Source organism: Panthera tigris, chromosome D3, assembly GCF_018350195.1.
Source record: "Panthera tigris isolate Pti1 chromosome D3, P.tigris_Pti1_mat1.1, whole genome shotgun sequence".
NCBI lineage: Eukaryota > Metazoa > Chordata > Mammalia > Carnivora > Felidae > Panthera > Panthera tigris.
The window spans coordinates 84,077,674-84,085,917 of record NC_056671.1 but is presented as its reverse complement, the minus strand read 5'-3'; the positions used below and the strand labels follow the sequence as shown (position 1 = coordinate 84,085,917).

The 8,244-nt window shown below is 40.5% G+C and overlaps 1 pseudogene; it reads right to left on the bottom strand.

The window, feature by feature from the left end:
- Positions 1-3,924: 3,924 nt before the first annotated feature.
- LOC107179881 lies at positions 3,925-4,540 on the bottom strand (annotated as a pseudogene).
- Positions 4,541-8,244: the final 3,704 nt, after the last annotated feature.

Sequence of the window (8,244 nt, the reverse complement as noted above, 5' to 3'; positions counted from 1 at the left end):
TTGAAATGACTTGGATTTCATTGGCTTTCACTCTTAGTTTTGCTATTGTATCCGGCTCGCATTTCCAAGACCCAGAATCAGGGTTTACTCAAGGGATGTTTCTCGTCCCCAGAGATCAGTGTCTTGTTAACTTTTACCTTGTGGAAATCCAGAACACCTGTGGACTACAGATCGCTGTGTACTTCCTGTTCTTCCTGTCTGGGAACGGGAGTGTCTGTTACATTCATCTTGATGCTTCATCACCACTGCATAGTGGCTTGTGATGTTGGTAAGTAACGAGTGTTATAGTTTGGACTCCACAGATGGAGAGCAGCATATCTGAAGCATTACAGTCACATGTAACACAGATTGTAAAATTTTGGACATCAAGCCTTATGCCACAATTTGAGGAGGATTTGGGGACCACAGATGAGGGTGAGTGTATTTTGCACGAGGCTAGGATGTAATATTTGTGGCCAGAGATCAGAAAAGGGGAGCTTGTAAAAATGGTACACATTCTTCCTCTCCCTGCAGTCTCATCCATTCAGTGTGACCTTGCAGATTCTGTCATCAATATGTAGAATCTGTTTTGCCTCCACTGGAAGCCAGGTTGACCACATACCTCTGTTTGGCCAAACCAGATGCTGGAATACACAAAGTAAGAGGGGCTCCTTGGCGGCTTAGTGGCTTCCGTGTCCAACTCTTGTTCTCAGCTTAGGTCATGAGCTCGCAGTATGGAGTCCGAGTCCTGTGGCAGGCTCTGCGATGACAGTGCAAAGCCTGCTTGGGATTCTCTCTCTCCCCCTCTCTCTCTGCCCCTTCCCTGCTCATGCTCACAGTCTCTCTCTCTTTCTCTCTCAAAATAAATAAACTTCAAAAAATCTTTGAAAAAAAATAGAATAGAAAAGCAAGAGAGAAATGAGCATCCATTCTTGCACATCAAGCCTTACCTTTCTGTCCTGTACTTGAAACCCTGTGGCCACCAAGTGCATGGGCTGAAGCTCATCTGCTGGAGAAAGAAGGGACACCCAAAGAACTGAGGCAACACACCAGTGGTCAGTGAGCCCCAAGATTGCCACTGACACGTGTGTAAGGCCAACCAAGATCACTCGAGTTTGCCTCAGGCCAGGCTGACGATCCAGTGGAGCCCAGCCAAAGATTGATGAGAGGCTACACTGATGACTTAGTTTTTAAACTGCAAGTTTGGGTGTCATTTGTTAGACATGAGAAGATATGAAATTTAGGGGTGCCTGGGTGACTCAGTGTGTTAAGCATCCAACTCTTGATTTCTGCTCAGGTTCTGATCTCACGGTTTGTGGGTTTGAGCCCAGTGTCCAGCTCTGTGTGGACTTCAGAGAACCTGCTTGGGATTCTCTCTCCCTTTCTCTCTGTTACTCCCCCCACTGGTGCACGCTCTCTCTCTCAAAATAAATAAATAAACTAAAAAAAGATAACAAATTTAGACACCATGAAAAAAACAGACGACATCATCAACAGAGAAGAAAATAGTTGCAACACACATATCCACCAATATGTGTGGGTCCAGGATATATAAAGAACTTCTTAAAAAAAGTAATAAAAAAATAAAAAAAGACAGCCCAAAGAAAAATAGTCACAGACTTGAACAACATCTCACAAAGAACTTCCACATGTCTAATAACTATGTTAAAAAGTCGTTAGCTTCACTGGCTATCAGAGAACTGCACGCTAAAAACACAACGTAATGTCTGTACACATTTATCAGATTTACTAAAATAAAAACATGAGAAAATATCAAGGATCAGGGACGATGTGCTCAACAACCACATTCTCATAAACTGCTGGTGGGAGTGGAAATTGGCATTTTTAAAAACTGCTTGTCAGCATCAACTAAAGTTAAAAATACACTTACCCTGTTACCAAGCAATGTCACTCCTAGATATAAATCCAAAAGAAATGTGTCCGTACGCTGGTGAAAAAACATATTCATAGTAGCATTATACAAATGGCCTAGTTTTCCCCGGGGGCCCCAAACTAGACACAAATGTCCATCAGGAGAGGAATAGATAAATGACAATGCATTGATGCAAAAGGAAGGTACAGCAATGATGTAAATCATTTACAATGCTGTGCACAATACGAGTGCATATCACAAGATATTATTTTGAACAAGGTAAGCCAAAAAGCCTTACAGGGTAATTCTATTCAAATATAGGACAAAATAGGACAATCTAATTTAAGTGATCCAAAATCTAGTTGTTTTTCCATGGGGAAGGAATGACTATAAGAAATCATGGAGGGGCGCCTGGGTGGCTCAGTTGGTTAAACGTCCAACTTCGGCTCAGGTCATGATCTCATGGTTTGTGAGTTCGAGCCCCGCGTCAGGTTCTGTGCTGACAGCTCAGAGCCTGAAGCCTGATTTGGATTCTGTGTCTCCCTCTCTCTCGGTTCCTCCCCCCACTCATGCTCTGTCTCTGTCTCTCTCTCTCTCTCTCTCTCTCAAAAATAAATAAAAATATTTTTAAAAAATTTAAAAAAAGAAAGCACAAAGGAGAGGACTTTGTGGTGCTGGTAATATTCTATTTCTTGATTTGGGGGCTGGTTGCACAGGTGTAATCAATTTGGGAAAATAGATGTATTCATTAAAAGGATACATATCACTTTATTAAATGTTAATAAAATGATAAAAAATAATATTTGACTTGACACATTGAATATTAATTAATATCTTCCTGAACAGCAACAATAAAACAACAAAAATACCTGAAAAAAATTATTTTTCGTTTAAGAAAAAATCTTTTAATTTATTTTTGAGAGAGAGAGAGAGAGAGAGAGGGCGTGCACGTAAGCAGGGGAGAGGCAGAGAGACAGAGGATCCGAAGCTGGCTCTGTGCTGGTAACAGAGAACCCGAGGCGGGGCTCGAAATCACAAACTCTGAGAACATGACCTAAGCTGAAGTTGGATGCCTGACGGACTGAACCACCCAGGTGCCCCGTCTGAAAATGTTTTAAATCGAATTCATTTCCTTCCATCTGCCATTTCAGCTTGCATGCTGCCTTCCCCTGGTATTTAGTTCCACTTGATAGCCCTTCAAATTAGACATTATAATTAATTTTCTGGCATGATGCAATCAATGCCTTTTAGATATATTCAAACGTTTAACAATGTCTTTGCTATCGTTTTCCATGCACTTTATATGTGTTCTTTCTGATAGCTCTTATGTTGAGAGCTATCTAACTCAGTGGTTTTTCCCACACGGGTATTTTAGCAGTGGTTTCTATCTGAAAGTGTCTTTGATTTTCATGGTAAGGTGTTGTAACAGCATATCTTGGCTTTTTGTTTCTGTTAAAGTATTTAATTGCTATTTATTTGTATATAATCTCTATGTTTAGGGTTGCTTTTATGACATACTCTTTGTCTTTGGTGTTCTGAAAGCTCCCTATTCTCTCTATATTTTTAAATTTCTCACGTTAGATTGTGTGCTTACTAAAGCTAAAGCTTCATATGAATTCTGGAAAATTCTCACATACTATATTTTTTTTTAAATATTACTTTTCCCAATCTCTCCTCCTCTCTGGGATTTCTGGTGGAAATATGTTGGGATTCCTCATCTTTTTTATGCTGTCTTTTAAGTTGTCTTTCATAATGTCATTTTTTCCCCAAAATCAATATTTATTGCATCTTTAAAATATCACACATAAGGGGGGTCTGGGTGACTCAGTCGGTTACGCTCTGACTTTGGCTCCAGTCATGATCTCACAGTTCATGAGTTGGAGCCCCGTGTCAGGCTCTATCCTGACAGCTCAGAGCCTGGAACCAGCCTCCAGTTCTGTGTCTCCCTCCCTCCCTGCCTCTGCACTGCTCACACTCTGTTTCTCTCTCTCTCTCTCTCTCTCTCTCAAAAATAAACAAACAATAAAAAAAATTTAATAAAAATTTTAAATATCACAAATAAGTCTGAAAAATCATCCGGCATCTTGCTGTTTCTGTAGCTGGACAACATAGATCTTATTTATCTGTTGACCTGTTCCTTTTTCAGAAGCATAGATACCATCTACAAATTTTCTGATATCCTTGTTTTTAACTGTTGTGTCTTGCTGATACCAAGTTCAATATGATACAGGTGCCACTGAAGCAATCCTTCAAGAATTAATTCATCTTTCTGGACTTGAGATAGTGAACAAGCAACACCTGGCTTTATCCAAACCCTGTGGGTGTCTTTTCACCCAAGGAATTTTGGATTCCAGCAAGAGAAGCATTCTCCTGAATAACAACGTTGTTGGGGAAGTGAGCATACACGGACCTCATCTTGTAACGGAAGCCCAGAGTAATGCCCTTGACCCTGTTCTAGACATGACTACCGATAGAGCAAACAGTAGCCAGTTCTTTCTGATTTCCCCACCGTTTATCAACTTGGAGCCTTTTCTTTTGCTTTCCAATGGGACTGAGTTCTACATTGATGTGATTGAAGTCCCTTCACAGGGTTCTTCTGGGATCCTTCCCATTAACACTGCATCCCTTCAGGGTGACATTGACATTTTCTGGAATGTGGACAGTCTGATTGCTGAGAATGGTCTTCATTCTCACAGTAGATGTGGCCAAAGGAGTCATACTGTCATCTTTTAATCTTTAATTGCATTAGGACAAATTCCAATGTATACACTTTAAGGTAACTCTACTTTTTCTCATATTAATGTATTCTGCAGCTTTACACATAATTTATTTTTAAATTATTAAAGACAATAATTCCTTGACGATTTACTTTTTTCAGGATGTGGTATCATGTGTCTCTTGCTTGTGGTAGATTATTTCCTTCCAGGGTTTATAGTTTTTGTAAGTTTATTTATTTATTTTGAGAGAGAGAGAGAGAGAGAGAGAGAGAGAGAGATGGACCACACACAGGTGCACCGGCGGGGGAAGGGCAGAGAGAGAGAGGGAGAGAGGGAGAATTTCAAGAGTCTCCTGGCAGTGCAGAGCCTCACGGGAGGCTCCATCTCAGGAACCCTGAGATCACGACCTGAGCCAAAATCAAGAGTTGGATGCTTAACCAGCTGAGCCAACCGCGTGCCCCTAGGGTTTGTAATTTGAAGTTGTGAGTTCATCTTTGTTAAGGCTTTATCTGTGGAACAGCACCAAATCTAGTGAGTTGGTTATAACCCTCTCACCGAAGTAGCATCACAATATTGTACCTATACTTTATGCTAATATTTAAGGCAAGGGATTCCAAGACCACAAGGTTTTCCCTACCCAAAGATGTATTAGTTTGCCAGGGTGACCATGATGAAGTACCACAAACTGTGGCTCAAATGAGATATTAAGACCTCACCATCTTAATTTGGAGGGAGATATAAATCAGCTCATAACAACCACATATTGGTTATCCATTTTATTTTAGCTTGCCATTTCTTTCTTTTTTTAAAAAAAAATTTAGGGGCGCCTGGGTGGCGCAGTCGGTTAAGCGTCCGACTTCAGCCAGGTCACGATCTCGCGGTCCGTGAGTTCGAGCCCCGCGTCAGGCTCTGGGCTGATGGCTCAGAGCCTGGAGCCTGTTTCTGATTCTGTGTCTCCCTCTCTCTCTGCCCCTCCCCCGTTCATGCTCTGTCTCTCTCTGTCCCAAAAATAAAAAAAAAAAAAAAAAAAATTTAATGTTTTTTTTTTTTATTATTTAGTTTTGAGACAGAGAGAGACAGAGCATGAGCAGGGGAGGGGGCAGAGAAAGAGGGAGACACAGAATCCAAAACAGGCTCCAGGCTCTGAGCTGTCAGCACAGAGCCCAACACGGGGCTCGAACCCACGGGTTGTGAGATCATGACCTGAGCCGAAGTCGGATGCTCAACCGACTGAGCCACCCAGGCACCCCTAGTTTGCCATTTCAATGATATATTCTTCAAGAATTTGGCTTTAATGGGTTTCATTTCCAAATCAGTCTAGTGTTTCCCCTTAAGCCTCATACCCTATCTCTAGATGTGCATTGGCCATACAGCTCCGACATTCCCAAGATTACACATTATTTTCATACATGAGAAAAGTTTTAATACTTTAGGTTTCATTCCCTCTTTATTGTTTTGGTCCTTGGAATTCCTCTTATTTTTATGAGCTCCATTGTAATATGAAAGTATGTCACTTATGTTTTCTGTGGTAGTAAAAGTGGAGGAGGAAAGAAAGTTTCAGGGAGGCTTTTAAGTACATAATCTTCTATAATCCCACAACCTGAAAGCCAAGGGATTTTTGCTCATGATTTAGCATTTATAAAGGGAAGTCCACTTATTTAAAGGAACAAACTCATGAACTTTTAAGGAGTTTTGATAATCTCCAATGAAAATTAAATGGGATAAAGTGACTGAGAAGCTTTCTTCATCCTCAATTTTGGTAGACTGGGTGACACTGAGCTGAGGTAACAAGAAAGATAATTTTTCTGTTTTACGATTCAGAGAGCTATAAATGTAACAGGAAGAATTTATTTTCATTACTTAATGAAATATGTAGATCAACCAGGCACCAATTACAGTCTAAAAAAAATTATCAGAGCAGAAAAGATAAAAATCTTGTGTTGTGTTTTTAAAAGTATTTCACTTGTTGAAATAAGCCATACAGAGAAAGAAAGATACCATATGGTTTCACTCTTATGTGGATCCTGAGAAGCTTAACAGAAACCCATGGGGGAGGGGAAGGAAAAAAAAAAAAAGAGGTTAGAGTGGGAGAGAGCCGAAGCATAAGAGACTGTGAAAAACTGAGAACAAACTGAGGGTTGATGGGAGGTGGGAGGGAGGGGAGGGTGGGTGATGGGTATTGAGGAGGGCACCTTTTGGGATGAGCACTCGGTGTTGTATGGAAACCAATTTGACAATAAACTTAATATATTGAAAAAAAACAAAAGTATTTCACTTGTTAAAAGGCTTGTTTTCTTTCTCTCCTCATGGGACACATAGCTAGCAAAAATACACATCTGTCTGTCATCCTCACGGACTGCCACATGTCAGATCAGGTGTTCCCTTTGACATTCATCAGCCTGCTCTGCAATCCCAGGTAGTTGTTTTTCATATTTTCTCCTTTAATTTTTTTTAATGTTTATATTTATTTTTGAGACAGAAAGAGACAGAGCACAAGAGGGAGAGGGGCAGAGACAGAGGGAGACACAGAGTCTGAAGCAGGCTCCAGGCTCTGAGCTGTCAGCCCAGAGCTCTCAGTGTGGGACTCAAATTCGTCAACCACGAGATCATGACCCGAGCCCAAGTCCGAAGCTCAACCGACCAAGCCACCCAGGAGCCCCAGATATTTTCTCCATTTTTTGAGTGGTGTTCATTTTCTCCACAGTCATTCTCATTGTCCTGCTCCAAAGCCCAGCAATCTCTTCTTACTCCAAATTCCCAGGTTTTAATTATATTGTTCTCTATTATTTTTCCATATTAATTTACCTTTAAATCCAGATCATAAGGCACATGATGGATCTACTCAGTGCAAATAGTTCATGTTAAATATTAGATACTCAACGCTTTAAACCGAATTGTATTATTTTGAATTATGCACGTGTTTCCGGAGTAATCGTGTCATTGAATGGACTGATGACTCTCCAGGGAAAAGGACGTATGGATGTTTGAGCCTTGGACTATCCAAAATATCACCTCAAACAATAGCCTGGGATTTTGTATTCACTGAATTATACTGTATTCTAATAAAGATTTTTTTTCTTAACTCGTTACAACTAGAATCAAAGTTCGTCCAGAGAAATTATTTTGTATATTTAAATTTATATATGCGGGGCACCTGAGTGGCTCAGTCCGTTAAGCAACTGACTTGCTTTCAGCTCAGGTCATTACATCACTTCATGAGATCAAGCCCCGCGTTGGGCTGTGCGCTGATGGCTTCGAGCCTACTTGGGATTTTCTCTCCCTCTCTCTCTGCCTCTACCCTGCTCTCTCTCTCCTTCTCTCTTTCAGAATAAATAAACTTAAAAAAACATACATGCAATTTTTGCAAATAATGAATGCTTAGTAATGCTCATGATTTTATAGTCATGGAAGGTTTCTTGTATTTATGAATAAGGAAGCAATTTCTTATCTAGATGATGGCAAATAGGTTACCGAACCTTTGATACTATCAGAATGTATAGAGTAATGATTCTGACATGTGTTCATATGTGTAGACTTACAATTGTGCCTGATACACTGGGCATACCTTGTATGTGCTTGCCATTATTGCTTAACTTCCATTTGTGCAATACCCAGCTGTACGTACCCCATCCCCTCATGTCTGTGAGGTTAAGAATCCCTGCAGTCAAAAGAATT